This window comes from Protopterus annectens, chromosome 8.part0 (genome assembly GCF_019279795.1).
Source record: "Protopterus annectens isolate FY-2018-M chromosome 8.part0, PAN1.0, whole genome shotgun sequence".
In the NCBI taxonomy this organism is placed as follows: domain Eukaryota; kingdom Metazoa; phylum Chordata; order Ceratodontiformes; family Protopteridae; genus Protopterus; species Protopterus annectens.
The window spans coordinates 926,975,140-926,988,918 of record NC_056741.1 but is presented as its reverse complement, the minus strand read 5'-3'; positions in this window follow the sequence as shown (position 1 = coordinate 926,988,918).

The window sequence follows — 13,779 nt, the reverse complement described above, 5'->3', positions numbered from 1 at the left end:
TAAGTGAAGTGGTGAGTGACATGCAGGGAACTAGTGGAAACACTGACTATAATCCAGCAGAGAAGATCCTTATTTTTCTTGCCTTTACTGCAGTGACTGGCTATGCTGGATGCTGGGCAAACAGCACAATGTCATTTACTAAGGGTGCTTGGAACTTCTCAGCATTCACTAATTTTAGTTTCTTCTCACTAAAAACAAGTTTCCAATTTGAAAATCTTCAGCTTGAACCTTTGACTATTATCAATTAAACAAATGTATTAATGTCTAATAAATGATACATGATAAATGCTAATGTTTAACTCTGGAGGTTTTTCTGTGCATTATTGTAAATATATTCATCTTGACGTCAGACTAGTTAAAGTAATACTACAACCATGACAAAAGTTGACTTGATTTCAAATAAACATCACATTCACTTATTAGAACTGCAGAACTGATCTGTCAATGATATCTTGTCAAATAGTGCTTTGAAATTCACTGTCAGATAAATAGCTTGACATTAGTGTAGGGCAGCCTTTGAAAGTTGAGAAATGTAATACCTTGTAAACTGTAAGAGAAAGTGAAACTGCACACAGATACCTTACATGCAGCTACTAAAGTTTGAAAGAAAATACAATTATAACTGTTTCTAATCAGCTTCAATGATACTTATTCCTTCTTTTTGTTAGCCACAATGGATCTGCAGAGTTAAAGTTCATAATCTTATTTTGGGTGGTTCTTAATTTTAGAAGTTTTAGATTCTAAAATTTAGAACTTACAATTACATGACACTTTATGAATTTAATGGTAAAACAAAGCCCAACAAAGCATCTAACAAGACATAAAGACTGGCTGTATATCAAAAACAAATGCTTTAAAAAATAAAAGAAAATAATAACTAGAAATGTTTTTTTGCAAGAAAGCTGCACCTCTGATATGTACCATGTGGGCCTGAATCTCTAAAGTTCCTAATTATACAAATTCCTAGTCTGGAATAAATGAAAATAACTCTTTATTTTTGACATAAGTAAGTTAATACATTTAGGTATGAGATTGGTGAAGGTACAGCCCTTCCCCACACACACATGCACACAATGGAAGAATAAGATGACGATAGGAACAGATCCCCCTAAACAAATATTAAGCTAACACTAAAATTCGTATTTTACATAGGCAGGGGCTTCAGTAGGGAACACCATTCCTGCATAAATAATAAGCAAATTACATCATCTGTGCTGTACTTAGTTAATAGCATTTCAAGCAATATGGAGCTGACTGTAAACCTTTGTGATTTTAGATTCACGCTTCAAAGTGTCACAGTTTTAAGATTCCTTATCTGTTATGTTCCTGTTATTAATAGCTAGATGATGTCATAAGTGGTTTTGCAAGTACAGAGCAAACATGCACAAGCTGAATGTATATAAACACTGAATATAACTTAAAGCAAATTATAAATGAAAGTAAGTGACATGGAAGGGCAACAAAGCCATATGAATGCCTTATAGTGTTACAGTGATGCTGTATAATATGGAAAATGACAACCTTCTACAATAAAATATGTTTTCTTTAGAGCTGTGATGGTATCGTGGCAGCAGCAGCAAGTCTGTGTGATCCTCGCAATATGACCTTTTACCTGACTTTTACCCTGACTGTAATCATGACAATACTGAATGGCTGCTCATATGTACATCTGTCATATCTCTGATGACTGTCCCTGTGCCCCTGTAAACTGCTTTGTACTCAATGAGCTTTTCAAATAGTTGAAAGGACTGAGCTTTTACAGCTGCACTACTTCCGTTTCTGTATAATATTTAGAGAAAACAGTAGGGGATTTCTGACCACTGTTTTCTGCACCCAACCCTCCCTTACTCAGTGGTTTCTTTGTCATTTTTGTAAGCAGCTAGCCAAGCATATTGTCTCACTATACCTTACTCTGACTCATTTTTGACATTACTGGTACGTATTCACTACAACTGTTTGTGCACAGAAAAGGCAGTGTACTTGCTAAATGTTTCTATGTAATTTGTATATCTCTTTTACATCACATAATTAGAAAACAAAAATTATTTCTTGCAACTAGTAGGATATGTTTTAGTTTATGTGATGATGCGATGTTAGAAGAAACAGAGAAGTGAAAGGAACATGAATAATCACAGCTGCAAGTCCCTACTAGATAGGAAGGCAAAATATTTGACCATGAGCAAGATATTTATTCTCTGCAGTCCTGTTCTTTTCCATGTGCTTAGGCTAAATGTGCAAATGTGACTCAACAGAAATGAAACAAACTAGTTTTGATTTGTTATTGAAAATAGGCACGTGTAAAATCAACGCCATGATAATGGAGGAACTTTAGCATAAAGAATGATACTTATTTTCAAGTGATGAAGCCAGTATTCTACCTAGGAAATGTACCAAACTCATGCTGTGTGTTGAACTTAGGTGTATATGTCTGGTGTATCCCTTGTGGGACTATGAACATTCTTTTAAATTAACTTCTTGATGCTGTTGTACAGTATTAGGAGGGGCTGTAGGCTTTGTTATTCCTTCCATGCATTCGGTATCAAAGGGCAATTATTTTAGTTATTTATTTATTTTTATTTTATTTTACATTTGTTGACCGGGATAGTCTAACTGGATTTATGTCCATTTTCAGTAGAGTCCGGGGAGATAAGCTCCAAGAGATTACTAGACTACTAACATACAGGTACTAGTTGTTATACAGTTAAATACTACAAATTTTAAACAGTTCAGGAATATTCACAGTTTATACAAAAAACATGTTACAAGCATTAGATAAGATATTTTAGACTTTATGTACAAGACTTCATTAGTAACTAGAAAGTAATTGTTAAACAAATGCATACTTCAAGTTTCAACGGTTCAGCAATGCTCACAGTTTAAACAATACTTGTTGTCTGCCCTAGGTAGGATGCTTTAGAATTATATGCAGAAGAATCTAACTAGAGATAATTTAAATTATCTCTATTAGGATAAGATATGTTTTTGCCAAGGATAGGCCTTGATCTAAATAGACACAGATAGAGCAGGAATTAGGTCTTAAGAGAGGGTATTTGGGATATAGTATGAGAGTAGTCTGGATTTGTACAGGGACATAACCAATGGGTTTTAAGATAGAGTTTCAGATTGTGTTTAAACAGTGTAAATGAAGACAGTGATGTAAGTTCATGCGGGAGTTAGTTCCAGTACTTTCCAACTGCATTTGAGAACAGAGCATCTCCTGCCATGTTATTAGATTTACATGTTGATACAAGTAGTTTATTAGATGAGCATAAAGTTGAACGGTTCTTATATTGGGTAATGAGACTAGCAAGTATTGGGGTATTGGTAGGCTGGAAAAGGGTTTTGTGCGCAGTGGTGAGTTGTTTAAAGTGAATCTGATTCAGAAGCTCTAACCAGCCTAATTGTTTCAGATTATGGCAGTGATGGGCCCTAAAGGAGGAAGTAGTAGTAAATCTGGCAATGCTATTGTAAGTGTTGGCTAGCTTGTTAAGGTTATTTTTTGACAAGTTAGTATATATGGAAGAAGCTTAAAGAAGTGTGGAGATAAGGTGGGAATAGGCAATAATGGTTCTGGCTAGTGGGAAGAGAAAGGGTTTTATCCTATAGAGGGAGCCTAGTTTCCTGTTGACAGTTTTTATGATATTGTTGATAGGGGTTTCAAAATTCAGGTTGTTATCAATGGTTGCCTCTAGAAGTTTAGTTATTGGATCGGGAGATATGAGTGCACCATTATTGGATAAGACTGAATTATATGGCAAGGCATAGGGATTTCAATCATTGTTGTGCGTATAGGGAATCTTTTCAGCTACAGCTATGTCTAGATATCTATATCTATATCTATATCTATATATATATCTATATCTATATCTATATCTATATCTATATCTATATCTATATCTATACCTATGATTTTACCTGAGATTCAGTTGAATACTGCTGTGTTTTTCATTTGAAATCACCAGTCTGGAGTGCCAGAAATGTCAAATCTAGAAAGCTTGAGTTTCCTGTAGTGTGTGATCTGTGCCTGCATGAAGTTTTTTTTCTAATGCCAAAGCTTTTAGATGTGTATCAAAAGTTTTGATATTAAGGGTAGGAGTGTGGGTGCAAATGTCAGTGGGTTAGGGTTAAATTAGGGGTTAGGGAAAGAGATAGGGTTAGTGGTCTGTGTGCTTGTGTTTGTTAAGGGATATTATTGCATGTGCAAGTGTTTTCAGGACAGTGTTACAGTAGGGTCTAGATTAGGTGACAGATTTGTTTTGTGTGTGTGTGTGTGTGTGTGTGTGTGTGTGTGTGTGTGTGTGTGTGTGTGTGTGTATTGCTATGCTCAAAGTGAATATATGAGTGTCTTGCAATAGTGGTACTATTGTGGAAAAGGTTTCTTGTAAGATAATCCCCCTTTTTCACAAAACCTCCGTGTAAGACTAAATGTCTTACTCGGAAACTGCAGTTGAATGGTCTAACGTCAGCGTGCCATGCATATTCATGAGGGCACACTGACTCCACTCCAAGTCTAACACGGACCGTGCAGGAAGGCAGGGGGGCATGTCTGACTGCCGAGCAGTCCTAAGGTCCACGCCCCTGCAAGTGTCTGAATTTAGAAATGTCAACACACATGAGCGAGTCCGCTCAAATGTCAACATACCCAACAGTACACTCCCTCACATTGTAAACCCCCAGTAGAGTTATAAAAAGTAAAATATATATTTTTTTCTAATTCCCAATATAGCTGCCCGTATTTGCGCGTGTTTGCGTGGGTGTGTCCATAGCTTAGCTAGAGTTAGCAATGTCGACATTGAAGAGCATAATAACAAATGTTTATGCAAATCAATCCAAATAGCAATAGCATAGTGGTAGAGCCTTCGCACAAAGAGAAGGCATTCATGGTTCGAGTCCCACCACTCCCCTCTCAATTTCATGTTTTAAATTAGCATATGAAATAATTCCTGACATATATATGACTAAAATCTTACTAAAAAGTATTGAAATAGCCTATGTATCAGTGAACATGTATATATAGAAATGTAAGAAGGATCTTGACATATAAATGCCCATAGCTAAGCAGCGCTTTACCCAGCACAATCTATTTGCCCACAGCTAAGCAGCGCTTTACCCAGCACAATATGTTTGCCCATAGCTAAGCAGCGCTTTACCCAGTGCAATCTAGTTGCCCACAGCAAAGCAGCGCTTAACCCAGCGCAATAGGTTTGCGTGGAGCTGCACACTGCGCTAACCAGTGCACCGTAGGGCTACGTGGAGCAACATCGGCAACGTGGAGCAATGTGGAGCAGCGTTGAGCAAAGTTGCCTAAACACAGCCACACTCTCTAGCCTGTCTGGACAGTAGTAAAATAAAATGCAATGACAAGTTTCGAACCCGGGACACTGTGCACCATAATCAAAGTAATGAACTACTAAGCCATGACAGCTTAGGATAATCATCCACTGTTAACATACATATACTTATAAATGGTAGAGTAACCATTGCTAAGCAGGTCTGCAGTTAGCCGAGATTTTTCAAAAATGGCCAATCACAAAAAAGTGTGGGAAATGCAGCATATTTAAGCTCCATAGGCGGGAATACTCACCATAACTGATTGTAGCTCCCATCTGCAGTTAGAATGTCTGGTGCTGGAGAGCATACTCACTTTTGAGCACAACACTGGAGCATCGAGGAGTCAAAATACATGGTTTGGCTCCTAGTCCATCATCATGAGTCTCAACTCCTGCAGGGCCAGTTCCAAGGGAAGGAGTATAAGGCAGAGGCTTGGAACCGGTTGGCTCATGAACTCACCAGTGCCACAGGCGTCCCTCAGACTGGTGAGCAGGTCCATCACCACCATGTAGACCTGAAGAGATGGAAGCAGGACCTACTGAACCAATGGATCCAGGAGGCCCGTCATATGCTAGATGCCCCACTACTAAGTAGGTAGCCATGGAATGCAGTATGTAAGACAAGCTAATATAGTCTAAATAATGGATAGGTATGTTTCACTATCCCTTTATTTACTTCACAGCTGCAGGTGTCCGTGCTGTGAATCAGCAAGCCTATGCAGATAGACTGCTAAGGCTGCACCACCAGGCAGGTTAGTACTTATTCTGCATGTATTGTTATATAATATATGTGAGAGAGCATGAAAAAAGTGTTGTAGCCCAATAATACAGCTATTAAATGCCCCAAATAAATTATCTGCATGTACTGTTATATAACATAAGTAAGAGAGCCAGAAATAGAGTGTAGTAACCCATTAATAAAGGTAAAATAAGTCTTGAAGACTATCTCTGCATGCACTGTCATATAAAATAAGTGAGCGAGCCTGAAAAAGAGTGTTGTAACCTATCAATAAAGGTATAATGTGTCCTAAATAGGTCTTCCGTATGCACTGTAATATCAAATAAAGGAGAGACTCTGTAGAAAAGAGTGTTTAATGTAATTAATAAAGGTATAATACTTGGAGTGTGTCTGTGTCACTTACTTTGAAATGTTGTTGTACCCTTGCATTAAATAAATGGTGCTGTTGTATTAAGTGCTGTCAACCCACAGTTGTGCAGTCCCATATAAAGTGGATGAAGGAAGTGCCAGTAGCTGTGACGCATATAACAGTCCTCAACAGTTGGTAAATGGCTGTCATGCATAGGTAATTCTGGCACACGAGTAGCTTGTCAAGGTGTTTCCCAGAAATGTGAGTGTGCTACATGAAAAGTAGTGTTCTGTAGAAAATTAAGTGAAAATGTCATGTGAACACATCCAGATATGTAGATACATAAATATAAAAATAAAATACAACTATGTAGCAGTAACATCTGCATCTTGGACAGTTAGTATGTCAGATATAGGTCAGGTATATAATGAACTAGCCAAACCCATTACACAATCTAATGCATGTTGCCTAGTGTAATAATACATGTAGGGGATATACACCTGCAGTAAATAGGAATGTAGTGTAGAGTAAAAGTACTAATAAGATGTTAATGGAGGTTTCTTTTTACACCCTACTCCATGCGCATAAATAATGTAATTCCACTCCTCAATGAGTATGTCTAATCTCAAAACATTTGTTGGGACATATGTCCTATTGTTCTATAAAAATCTGCATTTACTTTGATGCATGCGCCTTGTTCAAACACCACAGTCTTGGTGGCCTGTTGCCACCGATCATCCCTGCATGCTGTTGTAATGTCCACTGTCATTCAATATATGTATGTGTTATGCTTGCTGTTCAACTGTTGTAACCCTGGTGTGTTGGGTTAATGGGAATATTACTACATGCTGTTACAACTAATTTGGAATGCTGTTGTCTATGTTGTAATTAAACACACCTAATCACAGAACGTATGGGAAGGCTGGTCCCAGCGGACCCACCTGTCCCTCCTCAGCTGGCGATTGTACCTGGCACCAGCAGGTCTGGTGCCCAGCCCGGGCTACCCTCCTCCATTGGTCCTGTACCAGCTTCGGGTGGAAGTGCTGCAGGGGATGGGGCTCGTCCCCCTCCTGCAAGCGTGGGCGGAGAAGGCCCACTTGTCACCCTCTGAAGGGTCTGGGTTGTGGTGCATAGGGAGATCCAGTGTTTAGTCGCTGATCCCCTATGCCAGCTCGAAGCGAGAGTGGCGCCACTCATGGGTGAGCCTGCCCCTCCTATGCAGCCCCCAGCACAGCGACCCTCGGGTCTGTGAAGGTTCAATGATGACTGCCCATGGGTGGGGATCTCAGTCCCACTGTTACCATCTGTGGGCTCATGGGCTTGCGATTTCCAAACATCCATCCCCGTCAATTGTGTTCATCCACCATATGTGTCATACTCTGCCCCTGTATGCATCTTGTTTGTCTTGTCTGTATACCTCCCCAACCTACCTCCCCAAATATACCTTCCTCTACCTCACATTCCACTCTCACCTGAAGAAAAAAAAAAAGGGGGGGGCAATCTGTACCCACGAAAAAATTACGCCCCATACATAGCTGCCCATTTCGCACACATGTCTGCTGGACATGTAAACTGATAATTAGAATTGGCAGTACAACACACTTTGTTGTCCTCACCCCTCTCTCAGGGGTGGAAGGTTTTAAATTTCACTAAAAATTTGCAACATATGCACAGCTGTTGCTGGTAAAGAAATGGGCAGCTATGGACCTTCCCACTCCCATCCTGCACATCCCGAGCTGGTTTCCCTACTGTCTTTCCCTCTTTGTGCTCCCTTTTTCACCACTTTCCTATCTCCCCATTTTCTTTTCTTTCAAAGAAATTAGCACGAGGGTTAGCGGGAGTAAGCACTTTAAGCAATAGTTAGCGGGTTTGAGCGAGTGTGCGTATGTGTGCGCTTAGTTAAGTATTGCTAAGCATCAGGCAAACCCGCGCAAACCCACTTACAACTGCTTAAAAGTGCCTTAGTCACTCTGTATGTCAGGGCCCTTGTTCTGCTCAGCAGCAAAATAAAATACCTCTGTCAGTCTCGAACCCCGGACCTTGGACACACTAAACTGCATAAAGTACCACTAAGCCACAGTACATATAAAGCAGGTTGTTGCTGAAATATATATATCATGCATCAGAATGAGTGAATGTAAAGGAAAGATAGGAATGCCATAACACAAAACCTGTTCTGTGGAACTTTACCAGCAGTTGTTGTGGAATTGCATTACATGACTGTGATAACAGAACCAGACATTCTAGCAGTAAATAATGTTACAGCAGCACTTTACGACCCCCACACAGTATCATAGCAGGACAATCCCCACCCAAATGTACAAAATACCTGTGTGTTCAAGGTCCAGCAAGGATGTAGGTAGGCATACTCAGTACTGGAATTGTCCAGTTTTCATGAGCATCCTGCGCTAATGTCAACAAAAAGAAACAGAAACTGTGCAGAAGTGAGTACATTAATATCCACAGTATAGCAGTTCACAAACCGTTCATGTGCCGATTGAAAATATCTCAATAACTACGTATGTATGGCAGCAAATTGTATAAGTAGAAAAGAAACTACATATTCTCATGTATCTTGTGTTAGCACTTGTAGGGGTGAGTACAAATCTACACTGTCAACTGTGTACTGGAAGTGGCAACATTCAGGTCTAAGTGCAACATTCAAATCACTGGCTACACCCCTAGCATCAGTCATAAGAACTATACCAACCTTCTGACTTACACAACGGTGTCCACAGCAAACAAGCATGGTCCCCACTTTGGAAAGCTGAAAGGGCTACGCCTACCTGACTTAGCAATTTATAGCATTGGGTTACTATGACACTGAGTACTGCAAGTACCACACAGCAGGCTGCATGCAATTGCCAAATGGTGGCCACCAATTGGTGTAGAGGCCATCACATGCACATGTGCAGATACCTATAAAAGCAGGCTGTACTTGCTGTCCACACATGCAATCATTTCATTGCAGCTATGGAGGGAGAGAGAGAGAGCGAGAGAGCAAGAGAGACACAGATTCAGACAACAGCTGCAGAATAATAAAAAAAAAAAAATATATATATATATATATATATATATATATATTGAAAGAAGAAGTCATATATTGAAAGAAAAAAAGAAAGAAGAAAAGAATATATTGAAAAAAATATATGGACAAAAAGAAATATATTGAACAAAAATTTTGAAAAATATATATATATATATATCTATATCTATATCTATATATATATATATATATATATATATATATATATATATATATATATATATATAACAAATATATCGAAAATAAGAAATATTTTGAAAAAAAATATATATGAATAAAAAATATATTGAAAAAATATATTGTAAAAAAAAATTATATATTGAAAAATAAGTAATATATTGAAAAAAAACATTTTACTGAAAAAAGAAAAATATATCTAAAAACATTACTGAGATATATTACAAACATCTGTCAGTAAACACACGGAAACGAAAGATACGAACACATACAAAGGAAAGGTATGTAACAGCTATGTATTTACTGGCATGTAGTAGATGTTTATGAAGAGTACTCTACATAGTTTGAATCATCCATATGTGGCAGCAGTACGTATCTATGCACAGATGCCCTGCATAACTACTGGCATGGAGAAATCAGTGTGTAGCTGTGTGCAATGGGATATGACTGTGACATATGTAGTTCAGCATTAAATGTCAAACATCTGATCCATGTTATCTGCATTCTGTACAGTAGTGTGTACAATGTCTGTTTGGGGGTGTAGCGCATACGGTTACATAAACATGGATGTGACAGAGTAAGAAATGCATGATAGTCATTTTAATGTGTAACTTAGCATTGGCAACAGCTGTACCAGGCTAATATGATAATCTAGCATTTGCAGCTATATATACACCCTCTAATATTACTGTGTGCTCACATGGGACACCTGTTCATGTTGCAGCAAGGACCAACAGGTCAGCTGTGAGGTACATGAACTTACAACAGTGTGGACCTTGTGTGTGTATGGCACACACATATGGAGAGATCTGTCTGTGTCAGATATATTAGCATCTGTACATGTGCATAGAGCAAGGGACATACTGCAACTGTTTGTGAAGGGTGGACATATATATGTTGTTGAAGGTTGTTATGTGCATATTTCTATGTAGTTTGTAGTGTGTGGCAAACAAGACAGCATACAGTGCTGGTATATGATATGTGGTGGTTAAACGCTGTGGGTATGATTCATCAGGTTTGCAGGGTTGCAGCCAGTGAGGCCTACTAAAGCTACATGGGCGGAGAACACCTTCAATGCATTCTGCTCAGCACTGTGCAATATTATGACATAACTGTATACCTCACAACCTTCACATAAGTGATATCCCCACCATGAAAGGTGGACTGTATATGTGCCTATATGTATATCTATATGTACACCAATGGATGTTTGTATATATGTGTGTGTGTGTATATATATATATATATATATATATATATATATATATATATATATATATATGTATGTATATATATATATATATATATATATATATAGAGAGGGGGGGAGACAGGGACATATTTACTGCAACACATGCCTGGTGACAAAGCCATGGACTCAAGTTCAATGCTGACACTTCATTGGCATCCCTTCTTGCAAAAACTCTGTACCCATTAACTAACACATAGGTGGTAGTCTACTAAGCACCAAAGGTGTGATGAGAGACCATGGGACACAGGTGGACAGTAGTCTGCCCTCTGATAACCACAGTGCCTTACTAGTCATGTCATCTGTCTACATGGCACATGTCATCACAAAAGGTGTGTTATCCAGGGAAATATAGGCCAGTGTTCCCCTCTACTCATCACACATAAAGCCCATTATTGAGTACAATGCCCCATGTGGTATGTACCTCACAAGACATCTACAGCAACTGGAAATGACACAGACATACCTCACAAAGAGTAATACTGGCCTCAAACAGATGCTCTATGCAGACCGTCTCACAAACACACAGCTAGACTGTGTTGCATACCGCCTACCCAGAGGTGACCTCTGCCCAACATACTAAGCTATGTTAAAAACCCACAGCTGTTGGAAATGCTCCACGTAAACAGATCACAATCCCTACGAGCTACATGCTCTAGGCGACCTAAACCTTGTGACCTCAATAAACAGCACATGCTGGAGTGATAGATTCCCATCTCAGAGACATCCCATACTCTGGAACAAACCACCTATCAATAGCAAACAAAGCTCCTAAATAGCAGTCATCAGAAATAATCCTGATCATTGTATGGGAGATAGGAAATACACCCCTGGAATCACCTCTGTGGCTTTGCTTGTCAGGACCACGTGAAACATAATTACCTGTGTGTCAAAGGCCAGGGTAGTGTATGGCTAGACCTCTATAGGTCCTAGGGCCAATAGCCTATTACCTACCTATGAAGTGATACACACTCACATGTACTTGTTGCAATAATTGCTATGTGAGGTTGACTGAATGCGATGGTGAATGTGTTGGTGAATGTGTCAGTGTTCTGTATATGTGTAATAGCTTACTGGGAAACTGTTTCTGTCATGGTATTATGTGTCCTAGCTATGATCCCAGCAAAAGATGTGTATGCAATTGCTAGGTGGAAAAAGCAGTATGCCATATGGTCTGTCGTAGTCCCTTGGTGTCGACTGGGGTGTCCCATTGTAGGCTAAAGCAGTACATGTATGCTTATTGAGTATTACTGCTGGTGAATACAACTCCTGTATGAACTGTAGTACTACCCGAAGCTGTAAGCCTAAACAGCACAGTATGGTGTATGTCCACATTTCTTGGAACCACTGTTATGTGTGTTCCCTGTAGTCCTCACGGATTACATACCTCAGGCATAAGTTTTCGTAACTACTGACACACAGTACTGTATGGTACACAGGTAAAGGTCATCTGGGTTGCCATACCTTTGTTTCTGGTATGTATGTCTGATGTGTGTGTGGATATGCCTGTACCATGGCCTCAGTCATGTGTGTGTTACAGGATATAGGTGCGTATCTAGCAACATGTATAGTGTAGTACAGCAGTATGCCACCTATATTAACAAATGTGCACATTTGTTAGGCAGGAGTTATACCTCCTGTGGCTAGGTGGTGCATTGTGCCACATACAGTGTACCATGTACTGTTTATAGTCTTACATACTGGTTTATCTTTGTTGCTGTGCAAAACATGGTTCGATATATATAGGGTGTGCCAGGCACTGTTAGGCAGTTGTGGGCTGAGCACTGATATGTGGTATTGAAAGTGTGTAACCTGTGACAGCCAATAGGTTGCTATATATATATATATATATATATATATATATATATATATCAGTTTATTGATATCTGTGCTTTAGAATGTTAAGTGTGCCACATGACTTGCTCACACATATTGTTTCATTGTCTTCCAGGGCCATGTCCCACCATCGAAACCCCAGCTATAGCCCAGAAGAAGAGGAAATAATAACAAGCCTGGTGCAGCACTATGCCCTGCTGTTCTCCAGTACCAGCCAGGACTAGCATGAGTGGAGTGCACTGTGGCAAGATCTTGTCTGTAGGGTAAATGACATAGGCATGCATAACCGGACATATGAGCAGGTACACCATCACTGCAGTGATTTGATTAGACATGTCCGTCAGCATGCGTCTGATATCGGTGGACAACAGCTTGCCACAGGTGGTGGGGTAGCCATCCACCCCCCCCTCACCAGAGTGGAGGAGCTGCTCCTGAGCCAGGTGGCTCCTGACCAACAACAACAACAACAACAACTAACATGTATCATCATGGAGGCCGGAGCCACACAACAAGTTGACACGGAGCGTGCAGGTAACATGGCATAGCTGTAGACTACTGTTACCTCTACTGTTATAGCATGCTTATCTGAGATGTGTACTGTGTAGTTAGAAGATGTGGTGCCTAGTGTTGTGCAATACTAATAATTAGGAATATGATCTGTATGCCTGTGACTGTCAACCATTGTACTACTGTAACATTGCAAACACACAGTAGCAATGCCACAGTTGTTGCCACTGGCAAACTGTCTCATATCCTTGTAGGTCCCTCTGGTGTGACATCAAGGCAGCAGACCCAAGCTGGTGAGTGTGTTCTACATTTAAAGTTGCTAATTATATGTGCATGTCATAGGTGAGGTGTAGGCCATGTACACATATCACATCTATGCATAATGCATGCTGTGCATGTTTGCTGTGAGACTATGCACATCCCTGTAAAGTGGGTAGCTGCCTAAAGCACATACAATACACAGAGCATCCCACACAATTGTGGCAATACTGTAGTGGACATTGGATAGGCAGAATCGATACACACGCACACAACATACACAACATT